At 32.7% G+C, this 21,723-nt stretch overlaps 1 pseudogene; it reads left to right on the top strand.

The window, feature by feature from the left end:
• The first annotated feature begins 3,064 nt into the window (after nt 1-3,064).
• Nucleotides 3,065-21,514, top strand: LOC148567285 (uncharacterized; annotated as a pseudogene).
• The last annotated feature ends 209 nt before the right edge of the window (nt 21,515-21,723 follow it).

Here is a 21,723-nt window from a genome sequence, read left to right as displayed (position 1 = left end):
ATGCCCAGTGGAATAGTTTTGAAAATTAAGTATATTAAAAGGTTTGGTAATGATTTAGTTTATGCAATTTGGGAGGGAAAAAGTCGTATGTATGGCAGATAAAATTTCTAATGCTAATGTTGGATCATCTACGAATGACCATATTCCTGTTGTAGTCGCTCAAGCTTCTGCAGAATTGGCGTCACATTGATAAATCTATATTTGATTATGAATTTTGGCTTGAAATGAGTGGATTTCATCATATAATCTCACATGTATTCATTGAAATAGCATGTATTTGTGATTTCCTTCCATTCGATGCCTTGATATATTTGTTAAGTGATTTCAGGTCTTAGAAATCAAGGTTAGACTGGAGGAGATGGAAAAAGGAGCAAGCAAGAGTAGGAAATCATGAAGAAAGGAAGATATTGGATTTCTGCATCTGTGCGTACGCATCATTGCAGCGTGCGTACGCACCCTTCATTTTCTCCTCGCCCGCGTATGCGGACCACACTGCCACGTACGCAAGAATGCTGTCATGTACCTCATTAGTGAAAACATGCTGGGGGCGATTTCTGAGCTATTTTTGGCTAGTTTGAAGCCCAATTCGAAGATTAGAGGCTAGGGTTGAAGCAAGCTTGAGAACATACATTCCATTAGCTTAGTTTTAAGATAGTTTTGAGTTTTAGAGAGAGAAACTCCTCCTTCTCTCTAGGTTTTAGTATTTTTTGTTCATTTTTCCTTCAATCCATGAACTAGACTCTTGTCAATTTCAGTTTTTATTACTTTAATTATTGTTTCTCTTATCTAATTTTACTTAGCACTCTTACAATTTTAGTTATTTTGGGTTATGATTTTGGATCTTGTTGGATTTTAATTTTATTAATGCATTGAAGTTTTTCATGTTCCAATTGTGTTATTTGAGTTGTTATTGTTGATTATTGCTAGTGGGTACCTTTAATTTGGATGATTTTCTCAATTTTATGATGTTTTTTACCATGGCTCACTAATTGTTTGAAGAAATGTTACTTATGACTATGGAGTAGATTTTCTTTCTTGGCCTTGGGGTGGAATAATTAGAGACTCTTGAATTACAAGAATTTAGTGTTAATTGGTAATTGAAGATTGCTTGTTAGGTTGAATTCCACTAAATCTAGTCTTTCACTAGGATTTGACTAGGACTTGTGGATTAGAGTTAATGTTGCTCACTTGATTTTTCTTCAATTGTTAGAGGATAAGTGGGAGCAATAAGCATTTACCATCATATTTGAGGAATGCCATGAGGATATAAATTCTAAATTCCACCCCTAGCCAAGGTTTCTTATATTGATTGATTGACTTTTCTCTTGTTGACTTTGATTCCTTAGTTTTCTTAGCTTAGTTACTTGCATTTAGTTATATGTTATTGTTATTGCTATCTTTCTATTGCACGCTTGATAGTTAATTAACTGTTGATTGCTAGTCTTAGTTGCTTCAATTTACTTGTTAGTTGCTCATTACTTTAAATTCTAGTCAATTTACTTTCCCATATTCAACTCAAAACCCCCCAAAAAAATTCCTAACCAATGATGTACATCATGATGCAATTCTTAAGGAAGACAACCTGGGATTCTACTCCCGGTATTTGATTTGATAGTTGTAACATTATTCTAAACTTTGACCTAGGATATTTTGTCGATTGGGACTATACTTTGCGACATTAAATTGAAAAATCTTATGATAATTTCTTAACCGATATTTATGTCGCGTCACACATACAAAAAGTAGCATTCAAAACCTAGGAGTTTGGTCTGGAGAAAATGTGGCGGTTATTAATCCATCTTTGGAAAATAATGGGTGCAATCAACACCCACAAACTTTTCAAACACAAACACAACTGCCTGTAATTGCTGGGTGGCCTCATTTTGATCTTTCTTATGGTTACACTCCACCCATGAGTAGTTATGTGCCTCCAATTAGATTTGGAAATGCACAGGGAGTGGTTAATAGTCAACCATCAATACACTATCCTGAATTCTCATGTGATTATCAAGTAGGGTCGACATCGAATAGTCTTGGTTCGATGACAGTAATTCGACAATATGTCAATGAGAGTCATCATGTTTTTGTCAACTTGTCGACTCAACAGATGACTATTATCTTGAACCCAATGATGGCTGATCATGAAATAAAATTCTAGCATTTGGCTAGACAAGTAGAACGAATTGCTCGAATAGTTGATTATGATGAAGGTGATCCTTGAAATGGAAAAGTAGATCCAGAATATTTGGGGAATAATCTTAGGAATAGATATGATAATATGGATCTTGGTCGAGATGTGAATCATGTAGTTTGACGTGGTCAAAATGCGGATGAAGTGTTAATTAGGATGCATATTAATCAACGAGATGAACGTTATCAGGTGACAATAATAGTTGAAGATATTCTTAATAAGGTCAGAATCAATGTGGGATTTATGAATCAATCCTATTTTGTTTCTACTTTTCTTGCTGTAGTGTAGATGGCAGAAGTACTTAGGGGTGTTAAGAATCCTAAGATAATAACAAAGTTTGCAAGAAAAGTGGGTGAATCGACTACTGAGCATGTTGCTCAATATATGATCAAATTAGGCAACTTGGCAAATGATGAGAATTTAAAAATAAAATTCTTTCCTTCTTCATTAACAAAGAATACTTTTACTTGGTTTTCAAATTTGAGACCTAATTTGATTGTAACTTGGGCACAGTTAGAAAGTACTTTTCATTCTCAATTTTATAGAGGCGAGTTGAATGTAATAATCACAGATTTAGTTGGTTTAAAACGTGTTGATAGAGAGTCAATTGATGATTTTACAATTCAATTTAAGAATGTCCGAAATCGTTGCTATGTTTCACTTCCTGAAAGTGAATTGGTGAAGATAGCCATCATGGGATTAGGATTTTATATGTATCAAAACTTGCTCAATGTACATGTACCCAATTTAGCTCATTTGGCTGAAAGGGTTCATCAAGTAGAAATTCTTTAGAACGAAAAAGAAAAACGTAGAAATGAGAAAAATTATAATAGTAAATTTCTTGCTCAGAAAGAAAAGGTGTCATATGTGGAAATGGGTTCTTCGAGTGAAGAGTCTGATGTTGAATTTTCTGAAGTTGATTTGGCTGAATTAAAGAAAGATCCACCTTATGTTTGTTCTTTGCTTAAGAAAATTGCAAATGTTGAAAAATCTATAGATTTGAATTATAAGAGTGGAAAAAAGTATAGTTTTGATATTTCGAAATCGGAATAAATATTTGAGGTGTTACTTAAAGATAAACAATTGGTTTTTCCAAAAGGCAAGACATTGCTTTCGATAAAAGATTTGAAAAGAAAGCCTTATTGTAAATTTCATCAAACAACTAGTCATTCAACTAATAATTGTGTCTGTTGCAGGGACCTGACTCAAGAAACAATTATGGAAGGAAGATTGAAGTTTGATGATGGTAAAAAAGATATGAAGGTTGACACTAATCCCATCGGTGCTGGAGCAAACTTTGCTGAGACTCACTTCATGGGGGTTAATATGGGTGGCTTTACCTCCTATGAGTTCAATTATGCTTTAGGAAATTTTGAAACCAATGTGCGTGTAGTATATCCTGGTGTCAGTGAAGGATTGCTAGAATTCTAGATGCAGCAGAAATTAAAAGATCAAGATGTTTCTCTATATCCTCGATGTAATGTTATTTTCGATGCTGAAGCTGCAATAAATTTTTAGAAGGAAAGAATAATGAAAGAATTGGCTCATAAGTAAGAACAAGTTTGTCAAGGCATCCTTCTCAAAGACAAAAAGGTCAAAGTTCTCAAAATCCTCAAGGGAACTTTCCTCCTTCCCTGAGTCACTCACAAGTCTTGGAAGTTCAATAGATTAAAAATTGTCTAGAATTTTGCAGTCGAGATGTGCAAATATAGGCATCAACCTCAAAGAAGCCATCAAGGCTTTAATCGAGGCTGTTACCTTTATTATCCAGGAAAGGCCAGAGGAAATCGAAGTGGAAGATTTGCACGTCAAATGGTGTCAGGAAGACCATCGACTTCAACAGACAAAGGGACAATGATAAACTGCCATTTTACGATTTATTTTGTATTGAATTGAGCGAATTTTATCCATTATTCTCACACTTATGCATATAATTTGCATGTTTTACATTTTCCTTCCTAATATTGTGCTATGATTGAAAACATGCTTCTTTGGCCTTAAATTTGCTAATTTTTAATTCTCTCTTATTACCATTCGATGCCGTGATACATGTGTTAAGTGTTTTTAGGTTTTATAGGGCAGGAATGGCTTAGAGGATGGAAAGGAAGCATGCAAAAGTGGAAGGAACACAAGAAATTAGAGTTTTGAGAAGCTGGCAGCGACGCATACGCGTGGATGATGCGCACGTGTGACTGGAGCAGAAAATACACGACGTGCACGCGTGGCTGATGCCTACGCATGGTCAGGTGAAAATTCCATCGACGCGTACGCGTGACGAACGTCACGTGCTGCAATTTACAGAAAACGCTGGAGGCGATTTCTGGGCTGCTTTGGACCCAGTTTCAGGCCCAAAAATACTGATTAGAGACTGCAGAGTGGAGCTGGAAGGGGGAATCAATCATTCACACATTCATTCATACAATTTTAGATTTACATGTAGTTTTCTAGAGAGAGAGGCTCTCTCCTCCCTCTCTCTCCTCTCTCTAGGTTTTAGGATTTTTTAAGGTTTAGCTTTTCTCGATTTCAGATTTCTATCTTGCTTTTATTTAGTTTTCTTCTACTTTCATTTGTTTTAGTACTTTGGTTTGTCTACTTCTATCATTGATTCCCTTATGTTGCCAATTTAGTTTATGAAATCTTATGTTTCCTTTAATCCATATTAATGCAATTTATGTTTCTATATTTATGATTGCTTTCTTCAATTTGTGTTATTGATGCTTGCAATTGGTTGTTTAAATTTAATATTCCGTGTTACTTTTCTATACTTTTATGTTATGTATTCCAAGTGTTTGATAAAATGTTTAGTTGGATTTTAAATTAGATTTTTATATTCTTAGCTTGGATTGATCAATTAGAGACTCTTGAGTTATCAAAATTCCTTTGTTGATTGGTGATTGAGACTTGCTAGTTGGCTTAGACTTCACTAAATCTAGTCTTTGATTAGGACTTGTGAACTTAACTTGATTTTGCTCACTTGACTTTTCTTCATTGTTAGAGGTTGACTAAGTGAAAGCAAAAGGCAATTACCATCACAATTGATGATGATAATGAGGATATGAATTCTAATTCTCAATCCTTGCTAGGATTTTTCTTAGTTGTTATTTTATTTTCTTGTTATTTACATTACTTGTTCCTTATTTCAAAACCCAAAAATATACTTTCCCATAACCAATAATAACTATACTTCCCTGCAATTTCTTGAGAGACGACCCGAGGTTTAAATACTTCGGTTAATTTTATTAGGTTTGCTTAAGTGACAAACAATTTAAATATTGATTGAGGTTTAATTGTTGGTTTAGACTATACTTGCAACGCGATATTTTTGTGAAAATATTTACCGACATTTTTCTTCCGTTAGGCAACTCCCTCTATTCCTACCAGTATAGTTTTTCGTCTGATGGGGAAACTTATCCTAAAAGAATTCTTTCTCTAGCTAAAATAGAGAAGGGCAAGTCTGTTGTGTTCATCTCGGATGAAGTTAAGGGAAAAGATGCTGAGCTTGATGCAGAATATTTTGACACAGGAGATGAAGATATGGTGGGCACTATCTCTATCATACCAACAGAGTATTTGGGAGAATATGAAAGAGATTTGTGAAGATTATGATGTGGAAGATGTAACACCCTACCACATAGAGCTTTACGCTTAAGTCGTAAAATAGAGATGGTGTGGTATTACGACCTTTAAAATAAAATGTATATAGGTATAATAATTGAAAGAAAGTGATATATAAGGAGCCTTGAAGGAATAGTTAAAGAGAATTCATACAAATTAAAAGCGTAACGCTAAAAAATAACGTTACTTGCATATGAAGAAAGTATAGGAACACAAACAAAATATATAAACAAGGAGAGTAGAGAGTCAAGGTATAAAATATTCAAGCCTGTCGAGCTCAGCCTGCGAAGATAAGGCTGGCTAGAGGATATTCACATACGTATATATAAAACCCATAACCCAAAATACACAAAAGAAATCCTAGTTCTCCGTAAACCTGTATGAGGTGCGAACACAGTCTTTTTAAACCTATATATTCACACACACACAGTCTTTTTAATTTTTTTTTCCATTTCATGTTTTTTCTTTTTATAAGTTTAAATTAGAATTTTTGGTGCACAATTTGAAACTGATACTTATAAAGAGGAGTAGGTTTCTCTCTCAAACCACTAGAAATTTATTAAAAATCTGCATAACAATATTTAAAAGAAAATTTTAAATATTAACCAAGTTAGAGACTTCATTTTCTGTCTATAGAAAAAAAAAGGACTATACTACTAATTAATAAAGTTTCAAACACAAGCACATTTTAGTTACATTAATTATTTTCACTACTTATATATAAAGCACAACTTCAGTTAAGTCATGTTCAACTATTTGAGTCTTCACTACTTAATTATGGACTGAAGGGATTTTCGGTACATAAAGTCATAGTTATAGTTTCGTGAAAGAAAAGCTTATATTTGAGTCTTCACCATATCTAATCATTTTTTTTTTCTGGTCTAAATTGAATACTTTGACCTGCTTATGATGAAACCATTCTTGTTGATTTTACTATTTATAGTATTGATTATAAATTAACCACTAGCGTGAGCATGGGTGCTTTCTTTATATGATGAGTATAATTAGGATGATGATCATAGATTGGTCGAAATTAAAGTTGAAACAAAACGGGATTATGTAGTCACTGTTTACATCAACCCTGTTCATAAATTCTATTTTGGTCTCAATTATTATGTCCAATCAATAGGATAAAAGTATGATGACTTTAATTAAATAATAAATAAATAATCTAGTTTATCATTCGGTTGAACTAATTGTGTATCAGACTTTTTTTAGTTCAAGTATATTATTTTCTTGTTCATTTAAAAAATCTTTGACAAAAACATATTTGACTGACCACCATTTCAAATATGCATTGTATAGTTGCTGAACCCTAATCTGCCAACTTTTATTCAATTTTTTTAGTTAATATCTGTTAATTTTTTTAAAATTATTTTTATTTAAAATTTAAATTCTAAATTCTAAATTTTTAAAAAATAGAATTAAAAATTAAGTTTACAAATAAAAAAATTATTGACCAATTAAAAATTAATTTCCTAGACTTGTTCTATTAAAAATTCACCATTTGATATGATCTCAACTAATGTCCTTACTATCTAAGATAAGATTTAAATTTTGCTAATATAATAATAATAATATTATATGAAGTTCAAAAGGCTAAAGTGCATGGAGATTGTGTTTGTAATTATATATTTTTTGATGATTAATGATGTTCAACGAAGATTATTGCTGACTAAACATGCATGTTGGCGCAAAGAATGCAAATGATTATTTGCATAATAATCAAAGAAAGAAAAGCAATAAGGGCAGATAGCGGAGTTAAATTCTTGAATGCAACACATTGGTCATATTCATGCACCTAAATTATCAGTGTGATTGGTCCCATACACATGATTTCAAAAGGCATTATCTTATCGCACAAAAGAAAGAACCTTTTTGACATTGAAACTTACCCACTCTATATATATGCATGGAATTTCATTTTTCATCATACTAACATATACACAATTCAATTTATCGCTTTAAAGAAAGTATTTTACATGCATGCTTTTAGAGGAACATTAATTAGGGTTTAGGGTCTCTATTTAATTTGTGAAAACATTTAAGGTTTTTTCTGTTTTTTAAAAGAAAAATAAATAAGATAATGAGAACAGGAAAACATCTTTTATAATTTTTTCTTCAACTTACAAAAGAACACTAAAAAAGAAAAATTACATAAGTGCAAAAATTAAGAAAAAAATTACAATAAGAATAAATCAAAATTAGAACATAATAATATATTAGTATATATGCTCAATCGGCAAACGCCGCTGAGACATGTAATCAAAGCTTTTTTTAGGTCACTGCACACGTGCGGGTATCCATTTCACCAACTTATATATATATATATGTATATATACTTGCATGACTTGAGGAATATATTTATTATTTAATTAAATTTAATATGTACGTCTAAATACACGGCATATGCCTTGAAAGCTACTTATACAACCCATAATGCCTTCTATATATATATATATATATTACAAACTACTATTTACAAAACTTTTATTAGAAATGATGGATTGACCAATATGCGGCTTGCCAAAGGTCTTATCTTACAGTTGGTCTAGTTTGGTCTGATATGTTATAAAATAGATTCAGCTCTATATTATTTTAAAAATTTAAATTAGTTAATAGATCATATTTAAATTTATAAATTAATATAATTGATTTGTTAGTCTCTATTTAAATTTGTTAAAATATAAATATATAAATATTTTTTATGATTAAAAATTTATTAGATTTATTATTATACTTTATTATAAATATTTTTTCTATTTAAAATACTTTTAAAATTTAGATATTAATATAAATATTAAATTTAATATATTACATAAGTAATATTTAAACTTTTAATTTAAAAAAAAGGATGTTATGCTTTTTAATCGACTTCAAATCAAAGCAGACTCCATCGTGATCAAGGTGTTGGATAAGTATTATGGCTACACGGCTCTCATGCATAAGCTCCGGATAGTATGGCGCATCAAAGGAGGGTTTGATTTGTTGGATGTGGGATTTGGATATTTTTTGGTTAAATTTAATATTGCTGGGGATCGTGAGAAAGTCATTCTTGGTGGCCCGTGGTTGATAGACGGTCACTATGTTGCAGTAAAGCCATGGGATGTGGATTTTAGGCCATGCGAAAAATCCTTTGGATCAACGCTGGTATGGATTCGAGTCTCGGGACTTCCAATTTGGTGCTACCAGGAACAAGCAATGCTGCGAATTGCTTCTGCAATTGGGATTCCGGTGAAAGTAGATTTGGCTACTAAGCTCGCAGAAAGAGGAAAATATGCCCGAGCTTGTGTTCAAATTAATCTTGAGTTGCCTGTAATCAAACATATTATAGTGGAGGGTGTGACTTATGAAGTGGAGTACGAGAGTTTACAGTTGATTTGTGCTACTTGTGCACGGTATGGGCATGATAAATCGTTGTGCATGGAGAAGGAGTCCTTGGAAGGAAACATAAATTCCTTTGGTGATGGAAAAAATAATGAAGCCCCAACACTAGTGCCACACAACAATCATGAGATTCAAAAAGAAGCTGAATCAGAAGCTCGTGATTTTGGTGAGAAATTAGGAGTTGTTAAAGGGAAGGATGTGGTTACGGAATCATTGGCTCCTCACGTGCCTGATGGTCTTGTTAATGAGGCATGCATGGATGATAGAGAGGGCTGGCAACAAGTGCTGCGTAAGAAAAAATTTACAATGGGCCAGTCATCAGGTTTGAAGGACCAAGATGGAAAGCAGCACAAGTTTGGTTCGAGAAGGGTTCCAAGGCCCAATTTGCATGGTGATGGAGGCAAATCAACTGGCATTAGGATGGGGAAGCAAGAAAAACATGAAATTGCGCCATCTCCATCGCGCAGAACTCCTGCACGTCGTGGAATTTCTCTACGGAAGCGTCCTCGGCCTTCCTCCTTGCAGAACTCGCCAGTTGATAAAAATGGTGGCACAACGGAGGAAACCTTAGTAGATGGAAGCATGGCAAGTGCAGTGTCAGGGGGTCCAAAAGTGGCAATTATTGAGGATCAGAGTGTGCCAGTACCGCAGGACAAACCACCTATTGAGGTTGGTGATTCTGTTTAGAGTTTATGTTCTTATTTATTCTGTCCCTATTATTTATGGATAGTTTAAATATGATTGTTTGGAATATTAGGGGTGCTTCTAATAAGTTAGCCCGGGTGCATTGTAAGGAACTTGTTAGGAAATTTAGACCTGTTTTCTTTATTGTGGTTGAAACTCACTCCCCTTTTCAGCATTTAAAATTATTTTGGGAAAGGTTGGGGTATCACTCTGTTGGTATAGTAGAGGCACAGGGGCATAAGGGAGGTATTTGGTTTCTATCCTCTATGAAGGGTGTTTGTTGTAAGTTCATTGATGCTTTTGATCAGGGTGTTACTGTTGAGGTTCACTTTGATAATTTAATTTGGAGGTGTAGTGGTATTTATGGCAGTCCTCAATTTAATAAAAGGGTTCTCCTTTGGGATTATCTTGTTGCACAATCCATGGTTTTTCAAGGACCTTGGATTGTTCTTGGTGATTTTAATGAAGTCAAATTTTCTCATGAATCTAAGGGCTGTCAATTTTCTCATCAAAGAGCAGACATGTTTGCTACTTCATTAGGGGATAGTGGTTTGTTTGATCTGAAGACTATCGGGAGGCAGTTTTCTTGGTACAGGAGGGTGAAAAATTATGTTGACGTGGCAAAAAAGCTTGATCGAGTCTGTATAAATAGTAGTTGGTTATCTATCTTTCCAGAGGCTTATGCAGAAGTTTTAAATAGGCTTCAGTCTGATCATTGCCCTATTCTGGTGCGTTGTAAAGGTCGTCCTCAGCCTAAAGGGAATCGACCTTTCCGATTTGTTGCTGCTTGGGCTACTCATCCTGGGTATAAAGATATTGTGAACCAGTCATGGTGGTCTGGTAATAGAGGAATTCATGGCAAGCTTTCAAAAGTACAGAAGAATTCACTAGAGTTTAACTCGAAGGTATTTGGTAACATTTTTGTTAAGAAATGTGAATTAGAGCAGCAGATTAATTATTTACAAAAGCGTTTGGAAGTGGTGGATAGTATTTATTTGCGTCAGAAAGAGCAACAGTTGCTTGATGATTATAATAATACTCTAGTGCAAGAAGAGCTCCTATGGTTCCAAAAGTCCAGAGAGCAGTGGGTAAGGTTCGGGGATAGGAATACAAGATTCTTTCATATTCAAACTCTTGCGCGAAGGAAGCATAATAAGATTCATGGCCTTTTTCTCAAGGATGGAGTGTGGGAAACTGATCCAGAAGTTCTGAGTCAAGAAGCAGAGTCTTTCTATAAAAGCTTATTCTGTCATTTGGATGATGTTGATTTGGGTTGCCTTGGTGATGTGCCTCTTCCTTCTCTGAATGAGGAAGCTTGCAATAATCTTACGGCACCAGTTACTATGGAGGAAGTCAAAACAGCTGTTTTTCACATGAACTCTTTTAAAGCTCCAGGTCCGGATGGGTTTCAAGCTTTCTTCTTCAAAGAATATTGGGAGATCATTGGTCTTGATGTTTGGAAGATGGTTAAGCAGGCATTCTCCGGTGTTACTCTTGATCCGAGAATGTTGGAGACTTTACTGGTTCTCATTCCAAAGGTTGAATCACCGGTATCTATGAAAGATTTCAGGCCGATTAGTCTCTGCAATGTAGTTTACAAGATCATCACGAAGGTCCTTGTTAATAGGCTTCGTCCTCATCTTGCGGAGATTGTTGGCCCGCTTCAAGGAGGATTTATTCCGGGACGAGGAACTCCTGACAACATCATTATTGCTCAAGAAGTCCTCCACTTTATGAAGAAGACTAAATCAAAGAAAGGCACACTGGCCTTTAAGATTGATCTGGAGAAAGCTTATGACAGAGTTGACTGGAGGTTTTTAGCTCATACCCTTAAGAGCTTTGGTTTTCCTATTCCTACACTTAATTTGATTATGAATTGTGTCACTGCTTCTTCCTTATCTATTCTTTGGAATGGGAGTCGTCTGAATGGCTTTACTCCTAGCCGAGGTCTTAGACAAGGAGACCCTATGTCACCCTATCTTTTTGTGTTGTGTATGGAGCGACTGGCATGCTTTATTAGTCATCAGGTTGATTTGGGCTTGTGGGAGCCGGTTGCTATTTCTAGAGGGGGACCAAGAATATCCCATTTAATGTTTGCGGATGACTTGCTTCTATTCTGTAAAGCTACAAAGAGACAAGTGCAAAATGTGATGTTGGTTTTAGAGACTTTTTGCAAAGCATCTGGGATGAAGATTAATGTGGAGAAGTCTAAAGCGCTTTGCTCCAAGAATGTCTCTGCAACAAGAAAAGAGGTTTTCACTGGGGTATCCTCTATCAGATTTGTCCAGGATTTGGGCAAGTATCTTGGAGTTACCCTTAGCCATTCTAGAGTGACTCGTTCAGCTTTCAATGGTGTCCTGGATAAGATTCGGAGTAGGCTAGCAAGCTGGAAAGGGAGTTTACTCAATCGGGCTGGTAGACTCTGCTTGGTTAATTCTGTTGCCGCTGCTATTCCCACGTACCAGATGCAGGTCTCTATTTTTCCCAAAGGAATCATTAGTAAATTGGAGTCTATGATGAGGAATTTTCTTTGGAAAGGACAAGTTGATGGAAGAGGATTGAATCTTGTTAGTTGGAAGGTACTGGTTACTCCAAAAAAATATGGAGGTTTGGGGATTAGAGATCCTTATTGTGTAAATATTGCTCTTCTTGGGAAGCTAGTTTGGACTTTTTTCCAGCAGCCAAACAAGCTATGGGTCCAATTATTGGATGCCAAATACCGATCATCTCTATATGACTGTTTTAGTTATCCTAAGAACAAGGCTCTCCCATTTGGAGGTGTCTTTGCAAGGCTTGGAAAGTGTTGAAGGATGGGTTTGCTTGGTGTATTGGAGATTTGAACCAGAATTTTTGGTTTTCTAGCTGGAGGAGAGAAGGACGGTTATCTAATGAGATGGATTATGTCCACATTTCTGATTCGAATCTCCGGATACAGGATATTTGGTCGGTTGGTAGGTGGCATTTGGATACTCTTTATTCTCCTTTATCTCAAAATCTGAAAGATAATATTCTCTCTTACAATCCAGATGAACAAGCAGGTCCGGAAGTGGGTTGGTATTGGAGTGGGTCTGCTGCCAAAGTCTATGACTCACGCAATGGTTACTTGTGGTTGTGTAAGCAGCTGTTTGGTTGGGAGGAGAGGGAGAATTGGCTTTGGCTTTGGCGTCAGCTTGTTCCGGAAAAGCATAAGTTTTTGGCTTGGTTGTGTCTTAAGGAGGCTCTTCCTACTGCAAGTTTTCGCTTTAGAAGAGGGATGTCGTCATCGGATAGGTGTCCAAGATGTCTTTCTAGCCAGGAATCGGTTATACATTGTATTCGGGATTGTCCAAAAGCTCAGCTTGTCTGGCAAAGGTTGGATATTCCTTGTCATCCTTTGGATTTGAAGAACTGGTTCTTGTATCATAGCAGAGAGCACCCGTTCAAGTTCTTTTCGGGACTTTGGTGGATATGGCGAGCAAGGAATAACGACATCTTTAATCCTCATGAAACTTGGCCTCCGGAAAAAGTCATTTGTCTGACATTAACTTCAGAAAAGGAGCTTAGAAATATTTTTGAATTACAACGTATGTCCCTTCCCTCTACTCTAAATGGTTTTTGGAATCCCCCATCCATTGGTACTTTTAAGATTAATTGTGATGCTAGTTATTTTGGTTCGGGTGATAGTGTTGGTTTTGCTTGTGTTATTAGAGATTGTAATGGGAGTTGGAAAAGGGGGTGTTTGGGAATGATTGAGAGTAATAGTATTCTTCAAGGAGAATTGTTTGCTATTTGGAGAGGATATCTCTTAGCTTGGGATGTGGGTCAACGAGATGTTATTTGTGAGACGGATTGTGTGGAAGCATTTAATCTTGTTACTCAAGATGGTTTTGGGTTTATTGATCCACTGGTGCTCAAAATAAGAGATATCATGCATTGGAATTGGCGTGTTGACTTTCGTTTGATTATGAGAGATGCAAACACGGTGGCAGATACTATGGCAAAGATGGCGATGAAGTTACAACTTTCGCATGTGGAGCTTCTTTCACCTTGGGAGGAGTTTAAGAGTAGTCTTAAACGGGACTGTCCCTCTATTTAAGCAGTTTCTTGTTTTGTTTCTTTTGTTTTTCTTTGTTTAATTTATTTCAGTCACCAAAAAAAAAAAAAATCAAAGCAGACTAATAATAGACTAAACTTAATATTTGAAAAATATGTCATGTTTTTTAACAGGCATGAGAGCAATCTTTTCGACAACCTTGAGTAGGTTGGGTGGCGATAGATACCAAGTGGTTCTTTTAGGGGCTAGGAATTCTGATTAGGGTGCCAAGTTCTTTGACTTGAGTAAAACTTGTTTTGCTTATTTTTCACCCTATTCATAATTATTTCTTTGTATAATTCTTTTATCCTAATCACACACACAGATTAACATTTTAAATAATGCTACACATACATTTAAATCTTTTTATTAACTAAATTTAATTAAATTGATCTAATATAATAAAAATCAGTTATAAGTAGTATTATTTCAAATCTTATTATTTAAAATTTGATTAGACTTGATTCATAAAAAAAAATTTAAATATGTAGCATTACTCGTATATTTAAATCCGCATCATAAATCATAAATACTTTCTTAATATGTGCAAAATAAAATTACTAGTATTTAATCGCATCTTTATTGAAGTCTAATATTTTAGAATTTGGGTAAAAAAATATTTATAAATGTGCGATAAATGAAATCTAAATTCAATAAACCTCGTATAAAATTATAAATAGACACAAACCAACCCGACAGGCTTCACAAACCTTGAATCGAGGCTACTAGGTCTAACTTATTAAAGTAAATATATATTTTCAAATACATTTGTGCCTGGTCTTATTTCTAAGATTGCTAACAAACTGTTTGACCAAATTTCACCCTTAATTTACCTACTGTCTTAACAGTTGATGAATTCTATCGCTACCGAAAAAACAAAAATCATTGGCATTTCCTACTCAACACAATCCAATCTTCTATACCCTTCTACAAAGCATTATGCATGTCTATAATTTTTTTAAAAGAAAAATGTTTAATTAAAATTGTGATGAAGCTATCACCCCATCCAGGCCCCCATTAAAGTTGAGATGATATGATGTGGGATTTGATTTGATTTTATTAAATTATATAAGTTAAAAAAGGAGCTGATCATATTCTTAGATTGACATTTAATGCGTCCAACATATCATAGAAGTTATTTATCTAAAAACTACTTATTTTAAGAATTATTTAAACTATTATTTAAATAAATGGTTATATAACTTTCATTTTCTTATTAATATTTGCTTTTTAAACCTTAGTTTATAGAAGTAAAACTTACACATATAACTTAGAAATACACATTATGCCTTGTCTTGAAAAATTTAAAGGTGCCCAGTTATTTTCAAATCTCTCGTCCATTGAATGTAACAAACTCAAAACAGTAAATTTGATTTAAACATTTGAACAGTAATTAGAATGCATGGCACGAAAATGGAGCAATCATTAGTCATAGTCCATAAATAGGCTTATATAGGAAACGGAAAGGTTTGAACAGAAAATTCAAGAACAAGGTACAAAACAAAACAAAAGGATAAGTCTAGTTAGATACGAAGTTAGAGAAACCTCATCAATCAATAATACATGTAACTTTATTTTTTTTAAAATGAAAAAAAAAATAGGGTTACTAATATGTGTTTGTCTCCAGATATAAATCTGAAATAAATGTAAAAAATGGAAAAGGGTCGGAGATGAAATGTGGCTATCACAGATTTAGTCACCTGATTAAAAGAAATTCTTGTACACTTTTATAATATATTTAACGTGTATCTAAACTTAAATGTATCTATATATATATAATAACTTTTTAATGTATTATAAGAGTTAAAAATTATAGTAAGTTATATTATTTAAGGTACAGAGTACATTTATAAACCTACTTAAATAGGTCGAGTGATTAATTTACCCGTCCGCTTAAATAAATATAAAAAATTTAAATCTTATTTTGTGTATACAATAATCTGTTAGTCAATAATAAATTTTTAAAATTTAAATCTATAATAAATTGATTTTGGCTAGTTGAATTGAGAATACTATTAAAAATATATAAAAAATAATACATTTATAATTATATCTCTATTCTCTAGAGATAGATTTACAAAAATATGATACGAAATACAATCCATAATTTCTCTTAGCAAATTTCTAACTACTTTGAGAAGAATGAATAAGTGAATGAGATTTTAATTACTATTCAAATTTTACGAAATTACATCATGTTTGGAGCCGTATCCAAATTTTTTAACCTAAAAACTATAGTAAGAATAAATAATACATTAATATTGTGATTTTTTTAATCCATTATTTAAATATTCTCAAATATTTTCAATTAATAGGACAGTTATATTCGAGGGTCAAAGAAAGCGTTGAGAGACATGTGAATGTGAGTGCAAAAAGAAAAGGGTTAAAGGTCTTTCATTCACAATACAATATACAATGCATGGTCCCCTACTATTAGGTTGAGTGGTTCAAAGTGGCACTCCTTTTTTTTTTTTTCTTTTTTGAAGTAAGCAAGTACTGCATAGTAAGTAGAGTTAGGGCATGTGTGTAAATCAGCATGCGAGAACTATGTTAACCCCACCAATAATCACCTCGCAGCTACTTCACTCCAACATTGCCCCTTTACCTTCCACCCTTTTACAATGCAAATCCTAACTCTTTTTTTCATGATTGAAATTATAATGTTAATATATATATTGGTCTAGATTTTTGGATACTATTAATCTATTTTAGACTTCTGTTAAAAATTTAATTATTTATGTGTCATCTTTTTATTAATTTAAATTTTTAAAAGAAATGATATTATTATGATATAGTATTAAAACTTTTACGATCAAAAGATCTAAATTTTGAATCTTGTTATTTTTTTAAAAAAATAAAATAAAATAAAACAAATAAAAAGAGAAAATAGAACTTGTACAAAAAATTCTTATGTGAACCTTCTTTATACTCACATTTCGACAAGTTTTAAAAAAAAATGTGTTGAAAGACGAATTTTCTTTTAATGTACAAAACAATTTCATAAGTTTTATTGTTACATCTTAGATGACACTTTATAATAACCATAAAAAAATCTTTTTAGATAACAAATAATCTATGCAATATTTGAACATACTTATATATTTAATAAGATGTGAGGACTCATAAATAAGTGAATATATCTTAAATTCAATATATTAGATTTATTTTAATTATAAGGAGTAGTCGCATCATTCTCTCCTTTTTCCCAATAAACTCTAATACCTTCTTCTTGGTTGATATATCTTTTTGAGAAGGATAGGGCAGGGTGCAAAATTTCAGAGACCCACTTTATGATTAAGTACTAGTAATAATAAGTAAAGGGCTACTTTGCAAAAAGACTAATAATTATTTAAGAAACTAGGACCATATCTCATGGGAAGTGATTGTGGTATGAAAGGGTGGGACATTAATGTTGGGAAAGTCAGTCTTATCCAACGATGAATGTGGTAGGGTAAGGCAATGTTACTAGTTTTTTTGTGACTTTGGATCATTGTATATATATGCATCTTATTAGAACAATTTCCAATAATCCTTTCTCTAAAGATAATCCAACTCACAACATTCTGGTCTCTATTGCCAAATTCAATAAACAAAATATACACTCAATAATTGGAAAGCATGCATATGCAACATTAAGGTAATGTATAAGTTCGGTATGAAAAAGTGTTTTTGGATTATTGTTGAGTTTGCTCATAATTAATGTTGTTGTGTTAATAATTCAAATCTTCAAGTTCCTTAGGCATTTAGATGATATTATCAATATTACTAATCAAGTGGTAATTTTTCTTTCATGAAACTTTAATTAGTAGATTTGACCTCGAATAAAAGTACTATTACTATTTTGAATAAATTTTTTTTCAGAAAATTTTGGCTTAGTATTGCTAATTAATTGAAATTTTCATGCTTTGGGACCAGAAATTAGAAATCCCATGTTCTTTGTGGAATGTGCTGTGGACCGACGTGCCCATTAAGGAATGCTTCCATCGTTTATTGGGCTTATGCAAAAATTTTTTGGATCAAGAACAACAATATTGGTTGGTCCAGTTTTACTTGAGGTTACTGCCACAAAAGAATACAAATCATTACTCCTATGACAAAAAAAACAAATATTAATAAAAATATGAACCGATATGAACTAACAAAAAAGAAAACACTAACCACCGAAAATTTGTAAAGATTAAAATACGATATAAGATTACAAATACAATGAGTAGAAGTTTTAAATTTTTTATCTTAATAAATATATAATAAGTACAATAAAAAATTGAACTCTGTATATTTTTTATAAAAAAATTTTAATTTGATAATCTTAATATGTGTTAATAAAATGTTTTAGAATATATGTTAGTTAAATCTACTTTTTAATAATATAAAAAACAGTTTTTTTTTTAAATATTTAGAAAACTTTAATCAATACCCATAAAGTAGTAAGATTGTACTCATCACATTTATATTTAATAAAATTATACATTCTATCACAACTAATATAACTTTTATATTAAGAGGAGTATAATTCACTTATTAAGTGACTGTTGTTGTGCAATAACTTTTCTCGTAGAGTTATGTGGTGAAGTCAAGTGCAACTTTATTATTATAGATTTCTCAATTTTTCTTGATATTAAAAAAGTTTATTGCATGAATGTTTGTTATCGATTTTTCATGGCTGAGTTCAACGTTTGAGACTTTGAGTTCTTATGAAGTGATTGTGGTTTTTTCTTTTCTTCTTTAATTTAAAGATATGTGTATATATATTTTTTTATTTGGAGACAAGTAGACAACCTCTTCAAGGCCAACTGGGCATTAAATATGGGGTCCGTATCAAGTAATTAAGATTTGAATTATAGTTCGCCACACGTGCTGGACTAATTCTATGTAGGCTTCTCTATTTATTAAAGTTCTTAATAATATCAGCGGGTTTAAATTGATGGTTGATAACCAAGTTAAGTTGGCCTTCAACCAAGTGTTGAAGATTTGAATTTTATTTTGTGTATATATAGTAATAATTTATTGATTAATAATAAATTTATAAATGAAATTTAGGTCTAAGATAAATTTATTAAATATATTTAATTTTATCATTAAAAGGTGTTACATATTATTTTTTTATTATAATTAAAATTAATTTTTTTTAAAATTAAAGAATTTTATTATTTTTTTATTAATTTTACAATCAAAATATGCCACATGTCACTCCCTCATTATAATTAAAATTAAATTTTTTTCTTTAAAATTAAAGACTTCTTCCATCATCCATACTAATTTTACAACAAAAATGTGCCACATATCACTCCCTCGTTACAATTAAAATCAAATCTTTTCTTCCAAAATTAAGGGTCTGCCGTAGCCAATGAGTTGTTACATACACAAGGCGGGATTCGAAACTCTAATACTTATTTAGGTAGACGAATGAGATGACCACTCAATCAATCCAAATCAGTTAAGACAAATACTAATTATTTTCAATATTTTTAACATTAAAAATAATTAAACTTTAATTTTAATTATAACTTTATAAAATATTTATAGTAATAATTATTATATATATTTTTTGTTTAATCTCTTTTAATAAAAAAATTTATATATTTTTATTAATTATCCCGTACAGTGTACGAGAACATACACTAGTTACAATTAAAATCAAATCGTTTCTTCCAAAATTAAAGAGTTCTTCCATCATCCATATTAATTTTACAACCAAAATGTGCCACATGTCACTCCCTCATTACAATTAAAATCAAATCTTTATCTCCAAAATTAAAGAGTTTTTCTCTCATCCCTACTAATTTTATAACAAAAATATGTCACATGTCATTCTCTCATTAAAATTGAAATCAAATCTTTCCCTCTAAAATTAAAGAATTCTCCCCTCCTCCCTCTTTTTTTATCTATCCCTCTCAAGCCGAATAGCGGCGCTTTGTTTAGGGATTTGCGGCGGTTTTAAACCGCCGCGAAAAAAAATTCCAGCGGTTCTACAAACGTCGCCTATTAGGGAGTGGTGATTTGATTTTGCGGTGGGCACAACCGCCGCAAATTAGATAACTGATTTTGCGGCAGTTGCAAAACCGCCACTATTTGGTCAGTGGATTTAAAAAAAATTGCGCCAGTTTTAAAATCGCTGCAAATCTATGTAGGGTTTTTAAAAAAAAAAAAAAAGCGATGGTTTTAGACCACCGCAATTTCATACATGGGCTTATAAAAAAACTGACTACTTACAATAATTTAGACCATTTTTCTTTACTATAACCTATTCTCTTTACAATTTTTTTTTATTAAAGAATCAAATGTTTTATTTGTTATTTTAATATAAGAGACACTAAATAAACAATATTAAACTCGGAGCTAAATCTAAAATGTTAACTAAAAAATCACTTATTTGTCAAATTTAGCGCCAACTTAAGCCCCTACATGGTAGCGGCAAATCAGAAGATGTCTTTCACATATGTCGGTGGACTTCTAACAAAATGTGAAAAGGCCAAACAAGAACACATTTAAATTTACTTCATAATATATATGTATATATAAAACAAAGAAATTGGTAATTATGAAATATTGAATCTAATGGAACTTTGAATTATATAAAATAGGGTAAAGTATACTTTTTGTCCCTGAAGTTTGCTAAAAATTTCAAAAATATCCCTAAGTTTTGATTTGTTTCAATTTTGTCCATCAAGTTTTCGATTAGCATCAATTTTACCCTAATTACTAATTTTTTGATAATTAATATTTTTCTTTCCAAATATACCCCCTTCCTTATACTATCATCATCATCACAATCCTCTGTCTCTCCTTTCTCTCTTTTCATCCTCACCGTCAACTCCACCACCATCATCATTATTGAGCAACCACCGTCAACCTCCTCCTTCATCGTCGCCGGCCAAACCCCTCATTCTCCTTTTTTCTCTTTTCTTCTCCGACTCTCCATCTCCATCACCACCATCTCCGTTGAGCCCCATTCTCAATGACCACCACCCTTTTTCTTCTTTTTTCCGGAAACCAGCACCGTTGAAATCATCACTCTTCCTCCTTCTCTGTTAGCAAACCCAGCTTAGGAAAAAAAAACCGCAGCACAAGATCAAAGAACCACAACCACTAATAATAATGAGAAAGTTTGAGTGCCAATACTGTTTGAAGGAATTTGCAAATTTACAAGCACTTGGTGGGCACCAAAATGCTCACAAAGAAAAGAGGATGAAGACGAAAAAGTTGCAGCTTCAAGTAAGAAAAGCCACCATAAACTACTATCTTCAACAGCCCAATTTCCCAAACAACAATCATCATGAATTTTCTTACCATAATCATAATCATAATAACAGTAACACACCTTGGTTCTATAATCCTTCTTCTTACAACTACTATTATGACTTCACAATTTGTGAAAAATCCCAAATTAGCTTCAACATCAGTAATAATAATAATAATAATAATAATAATGGGACTTACAACATTTTCAAGCCTGCAATTTTCTTGATTCTTCAAATCATCAAATACAAAGTCATAGAAGTAATAACAAAGCTTTGGATCTTCAATTAGGCTTCAATTTGCAGTCAAATACAAAAGGGGCCTAATTTATTAGTATAATTATTGATTAGGGTATACAGGATATATACATGCAATGAAAAGATAGGAAACTGGGTTTGCTAATAGAGAAGGAGGAAGAGCGATGGTTTCGACGGTGTTGGGTTTCCGCGAAGAAGAAGAAAAATGGTGATGGTCATCGAGAATGGATCTCAACAGAGATGATGGTGATGGAGATGGAGGGTCGGAGAAGAAAGGA

Source organism: Arachis ipaensis, chromosome B4 (assembly GCF_059453495.1).
Source record: "Arachis ipaensis isolate K30076 ecotype BB chromosome B4, ASM5945349v1, whole genome shotgun sequence".
Lineage (NCBI taxonomy): Eukaryota > Viridiplantae > Streptophyta > Magnoliopsida > Fabales > Fabaceae > Arachis > Arachis ipaensis.
Note: the sequence above shows the minus strand (reverse complement) of the source record. Positions and strands in the feature narration are given on the sequence as shown.